The sequence below is a fragment of the Cyprinus carpio genome, chromosome A25 (genome assembly GCF_018340385.1).
Source record: "Cyprinus carpio isolate SPL01 chromosome A25, ASM1834038v1, whole genome shotgun sequence".
NCBI lineage: Eukaryota > Metazoa > Chordata > Actinopteri > Cypriniformes > Cyprinidae > Cyprinus > Cyprinus carpio.
This window is the reverse complement of record NC_056596.1, coordinates 3,580,764-3,586,763: the sequence shown is the minus strand read 5'-3', so window position 1 is coordinate 3,586,763 and position 6,000 is coordinate 3,580,764. Positions and strand designations below refer to the sequence as shown.

The following is a 6,000-nucleotide window of genomic DNA, read 5'->3' as shown; positions in this document are numbered from 1 at the left end:
TTATGAGGTGTGAAGATGGGCTATATTTGATCACACACTGTGGCCCAAAAGGACTCTCGCTGTCTGTCTCATTCTGTCTCTGTGTGTCTCTCCGTGGGGCGCGACTGCAGCACGACAGAAACTACTGAAGCTTTACATGCTTCACTTTTACCAGCACATTAAAGGTTTGTCAGTCCCTTGAACCTGAAACCAATCACTCTTAAACAAACTGAAGCGAACCACACTGATGAACGACGATTAAACGTTTCTTCACCATTCGTTCCACAACTCACCATGATGACTTCAATCATCACGTATGTTTGACTGTGATTCATATTCAGAGTTCACTTATCAAACTGATGAAGATCTTATCAATTCATCTCCAAGCTGGTTAGAGTTACAGCTCAGCTTGACATCTACACTTTCATAAAGATTAGTCTAGACCTGAGAATGTATCTTTTCAAGCAACGAGATTTGAACAAACCTTGTTTATTGCTAATTAATGAGGCATCCAGCCACTCCTGTCATCTGTTTATTAACCTGTGCACAGAAGGAAGGAAAAATTTTGTTCAGACACTCACAGCTGTACATTCCTGAGTCCATTTATACAAAACATGTTAGTGAAGATTTATCAACTCAACTCTCCAAAATAAAGTTTTTTTTTTTTTAGCCTGATGATAAGAAGTTGCTATCAATTTCAAAAGTGGGGTTTTGCAGTAATGCCATAGAACAGCCACTTTGGGTTCTCCAAAGAACCTTTGAATGAACAGTTCTTAAAAGAACCATTTTCCGTTAAACATTTCTTATTGGCATTGATGGTTCGATGAAGAATCTTTAATATCCATGAAACCTTTCCATTCCGCAAAAGTTTCTTAATAATGGAAAATGGTTCTTCATTAGAAGAGGTTGTTGAATTTTTTTTATTATAACTGTTATAATTCAAGCCATAACAATACTTGTCTTTTATAATTTCTTTTTCTTGGTATACATATATCAATTTATTATACTTTAAATAATTGTTTCTAATTTTTCAATGATTATTATTTATTATTATTGTAGTTATTGTTATTGTATTGTGAAAACTAGCCATTGAGCTAATTTGGGTACATTACATTTATGAATGTTGATTAATGTACACTGTCCCTTTTTTTGAACTAAATACACAAAAGTTTTTTTTAAATAAAATAAAAAAATAAACATTTCTCCAAAGTTCAAACAAGCCTTTGTCAAGCCATCAAGATTCACAGTTTTTGTCTCGACTAACTTTGCTTATCTATTTAAAAATGACATAAATTTACATTAGTTTAATTTCAGTTTATTTTTACTTCCTTGCATTCAAATTGCAATTCTGCATCCTGTTTCCAATTCAAGAATTCAACTGCAATTTAAAATGCATTCTCAGTTCAGTTCCAACAGCAGCGTGATTTGAGGAATCATCTGTGTCTGTAGCACAAAATGTTATTAGTGTTAGGGATTTGAACAATAAGAATGAGAAACAGTGATATTGATGCTTGGCATACCGAGAGCTGCCCAGACCAGTACAAGAGGTTTGAGAACGTCCTCCTAACTTCACATGAAGAAGCACGTTAATGCTAAATCTCACCAGTGGCCTGAACTCAGATCAGGGCGAGGTGAGAGAAAAGCCAGATGAGAGGAGAAGATCTGAAGAGAGGGAAAGAGAAAGAAGGACATGATGAGATAAGAGTAGAGATGGAGAAGGTCTGGATGCCGCTGGTTTTTTTTCACTCTGAATCTCACTGAACCAGAGAAGAAAAATCAATCACTGATACCTGCACTGACCAAACATATCGATGGCTGACAAGATTAGCAGGGATCAAGCTCACCGTGTATGTGTGTGTGTGTTACCGGCTCCACACATTCAATCATCGCCTCGTCCTGAACTCCCAGCAGAAGAACAGCAGCCCTGAATGCCTCCAGCGAACAGATAATCATTTACCATTTCTAAAACAAACGCTGCTAATTAAGTGGCTGTCCTCTCTTTAGTTGAACTCAAAGCTAAGTGAATGCACTGCAAAGGACAGTCATTTTAGAGTGAGTCAGACTACCTCTTGTTCAAATTACTGCATGCTGGTAATCAACAACAAAAAACTTTCTCCTCATCTGCACTTTCCACTCCTGTCGCCGGTGGAGAGTGTGTTGGGGAAGATACTTTAAAACTGCAGTCTGTCAAGCTACTCATTATCTGAAGTGAACGTCAATTGACATTTGCAACCCATTTAACTTACATAATGAGATGTGTGACTTGACTTTATCCATCTGGAATCGAATGGATAGTGAAAAATAATCTTTCTTTATCCATCTGGAAAATCTTACCAACTATATAAAGGGGTCATTTACAGCTGTTTATCATTAAACCAAAAACATACTACAATAATTAAACACTACCAAATAAAGAACAATTTTTTTAATGACCTTTAAGCTTCTACATTTATTTTTCCAGATTTTTTTATAGTTCTGAAACCATGGAATATAATTTGAGTCAATATTATGTTAACACACATTCATTTTAGTCTATTTTACACTGACAAAATGTCATTAATGTAACTTAAACTTTAACAAACTAAAACTTAATTAAACTTCCAAATATTTCAACCAACAACTTTTGAACATTTTAAACAAAAAATAAGTATTATTAATATTAAAAGTGTATGAAATAAAATAATATAACGTTCAAGAGATGATGGCTAAAAACTTTCTATAATGTTTTTTTTACCACTACAAACTCACTCTGACTCCATTCTTATGTGAGATGCCCACTTTCCAGCATCAAATCAATTCCTAATGAACCTAATGAAGTCCTATCCTACATACTGTATCAGAAATAAATCACACAACAAAAATAGGTTGCATATGCGGTTTCATACTGACTTTAACCACTGAACCCAGAGCTCAAAACGAGCATCCCACCTCCAAACTAACAAGCCATTGCCTGAAGACAGTGCGCTTCCTGACAGAAACCCTCACTGTGAGAATCACTCCAGACGGCCGACAGGTGTATCACCTTGAGACCCTGAATACAGAGTGTACGGGAGGCAAACAGACAGACTTCACTCTCACAAGGCGTCTGAAGCGTTTTGTCTATGATGCTCTCGTTCCTCTCGCTCGAGGCTGCTGGACTGTACCTGAGAAACAGCTGCGGAGCCTAGCCTGAGTCAGCCCTGATCCGCACAAATAAAACACAAAGCCAGCACATGCAAGCTTATCGATATTACAAAAAAAAAAAATATAATGATATGAGCAAGAACTATTTCTCATTTCCTCTCTGAGACCCCAGGAGTTTCGTCCTGTGACTCCCGTCAGGGAGATCGAGCGGCACACGCGATCAATAAACAAAATCCCCATGGACATCTGTTTGGACAGGTGCACTGATTAAGAGGGGCACGTCGATGGGCATCTCCGATACAACACCAGAGGAGACGGCATCATGGGGCCACGGGCCAGATGGTCAGAGTAAACCAGGTGCACCTGAGGCTGAGCAATACAGTGATTTTACCATGCAGGGCTCAAATGAATAGTTCATGCAAAAATGAACATTTGCTGAAAATGCACTCGACCTCAGGCCATTGAGCATGTAGATGAGTTTGTTTATTTATCAGAACACATTTGGAGAAATGCAGCATTACTTTTACATCACTTGCTCACCAGTGGATCCTCTGCAGTGAATGGGTGCCATCAGAATGAGAGTCCAAACAGCTGATAAAAACATCACAATAATCCACACCACTCCAGTCCATCAATTAGATTAGATTAGATTAGATTAAAACTTGGTTCTGACTAAAATACAAGTCCATAATCCATAATATTGCTTCTTCCTGTGCAAACAAGGAGAGAAATATGCACTGATCAAGCACTGTGAAAACAGGCCAAAATAGTTCTAAAACAAAATGATGATTTTGATGTGAGAGGAAAACAGCGGGTGGACTTTTTTCCACTGAGGGTTAGCATTTTATGCATTATGAACTCATGGATGGATTGATGGATGGATTTGTTCCTTGAAAACACACAGCTTTTCTCTTCACAATATGTTAACTGTTTTTTGTTTAATAATTCAATCAATTAGATGTTTTCATCAGCTGTATGGACTCTCATTCTGACGGCACCCATTCACCGCAGAGGATCCACTGGTGAGCAAGTGATTGCAATGCTACATTTCTACAAATCTGTTCCTAATAAAGTAACAAACTCATCTACATCTTGGATGGTCTGAGGGTGAGCACTTTTTAAGCAAATTTTCATTTTTTAGGTGAACTACTCCTTTAACTGGTGATGTTCAACTGTGAGTGGTTTACTGCATTATAAAGATAGAAAGACAAAAATGTTCACTAAAAAAATGAAATTCAGAACAATAAATAAAATGAGCAATGAGCAAAGTATAGCTCATTGTTTACCTGCAGGTTGTTTGGTTGTGTTGTAAAGGATTGAAGCAATTTGGTGCATTAACATAGAGCTCAGGTGGAGACGTCTCGAGGTGAATTTGAGTCCAGATTCTGTTGTCTTCTGGCCCTGTTCTCTTCTCTTCTCTTGTCTTGTCTTCCTATCGTTGGTCTCAATATATCTGTTGATCAAAAAGACATCAAACCAAAAAGAAATATATTAGCGCTCTAAGCTACACACAGGCCAGCGATGTAGCGCTATTTTGTTCAAACGTAGCTCAAATATGATGTTGGTGAATTTAAAAACATTCAGTGCATCCAGTGTAAACCAACCGATTCCTGAACAAATGACTCTGCTAAGCCAGTTCTTCTAAGTGAATCTAAACACATACAGCACAAAAAGTGTTTCAGACCAAAAAAAAATCATTCCTGAACAAATAACTCTTATTAACCAATTCTTGTTCTCTAAATCAAAACAAATATTGTTCAGCATAACCAATGCAGACCAAATGATTCCAAAACAATTGACTCTTATGAGCCAGTCCTTTACAGTGACTGAAAAACACACACAGTGGTAACCCAGTGTAGACCAACTAATTGCCAAACAAAATTAACTTTCTTTTGAAAGTCAATGAAAAAACATGACTCTGAGTCGTTTGTTTTAGTAGTGAATCAAACACATACGTCTTACAACTGACTCTTTTGTACTTAAGACTTTTGAGAGACTTAAATCATGTGTGTACCTCATGACTGTTAATGTAGTTGATGGGAAATTTATTTCCATCATTTTCCAATTGAATCACTTTGTTTCCAAAATATTTCTTAGACTCATTAAAGGGATACTCCATACTTAATAACTTACACCCACATCGTTCATCTTCAGAACACAATTTAAAAGATTTTCGATGAAAACCGGCAGGCTTGTTACTGTCCCATAGACTGCCAAAGTAAATAACAGTGTCAAGGTCCAGGAAAGTATGAAAAGGCATCGTCAGAATACTCCATCTGCCATCAGTGATCAACCGTAACGTTATAAAGAATACTTTTTGTACATGAAGAAAACAAAAATAACGACTTTATTCAACAATCAATCGTTTTCACATCCAAAATATCTTAAATTGTGTTCCGAAGACTAACAAAGTTTTACAGGTTTGGAACGACATGGGATAAGTGATAAATGACTAAATTTTCATTTTGTGGGTGGTGTAACCCTTTAATAGAACCACTGAATGGTTAAATTTTAAGAGTTTGCCATTTCTAATCATGAACATGCAACATGACTTAAAGGCAGAGCCTGTTTCTGATTGGCTAAGACTTCTTGGCCACTCCCCAAATCGTTTTTTAACATCTGGTCACAGCATCTTGATCTGTCACAGAGACGGATCTGATGTCTCGACACACCTATTTCAGCGATGTCTATTGTGGCATCACCAATTTCAGATATAATAATTTCAGATCAGGTAGTGGAGAAGCTTTATCTGTGACATTAAAGCCATTCCTTAAAGCACCTTCAATAGGGCAAAAGCATTATGAAGGATTGTTTGAAGACACTAAAATTATTTGCAGAAGTCATATCTCCTCTCTCGAAGTGTCAATCATACAATTCTTCCTATTTTTTCTGCACATA

General features: G+C 37.0%; 1 long non-coding RNA gene across 2 annotated transcripts in view; it reads right to left on the bottom strand.

Moving 5' to 3' along the window:
• Positions 1–462: 462 nt before the first annotated feature.
• Positions 463–6,000, bottom strand: part of LOC109075544 — an 80,515-nt gene continuing 74,977 nt past the window's right edge. Inside the window, exons 4-5 of one of the 2 annotated variants that reach the window (XR_006153583.1) lie at positions 4,389–4,555; positions 463–519 (exon numbers count right to left, since the gene is read on the bottom strand). This is a non-coding gene — a long non-coding RNA (uncharacterized LOC109075544). Of the gene's footprint in view, positions 520–1,254; positions 1,642–4,388; positions 4,556–6,000 lie in introns of those variants that run through there. The other variant, XR_006153584.1, reaches the window with a different exon arrangement.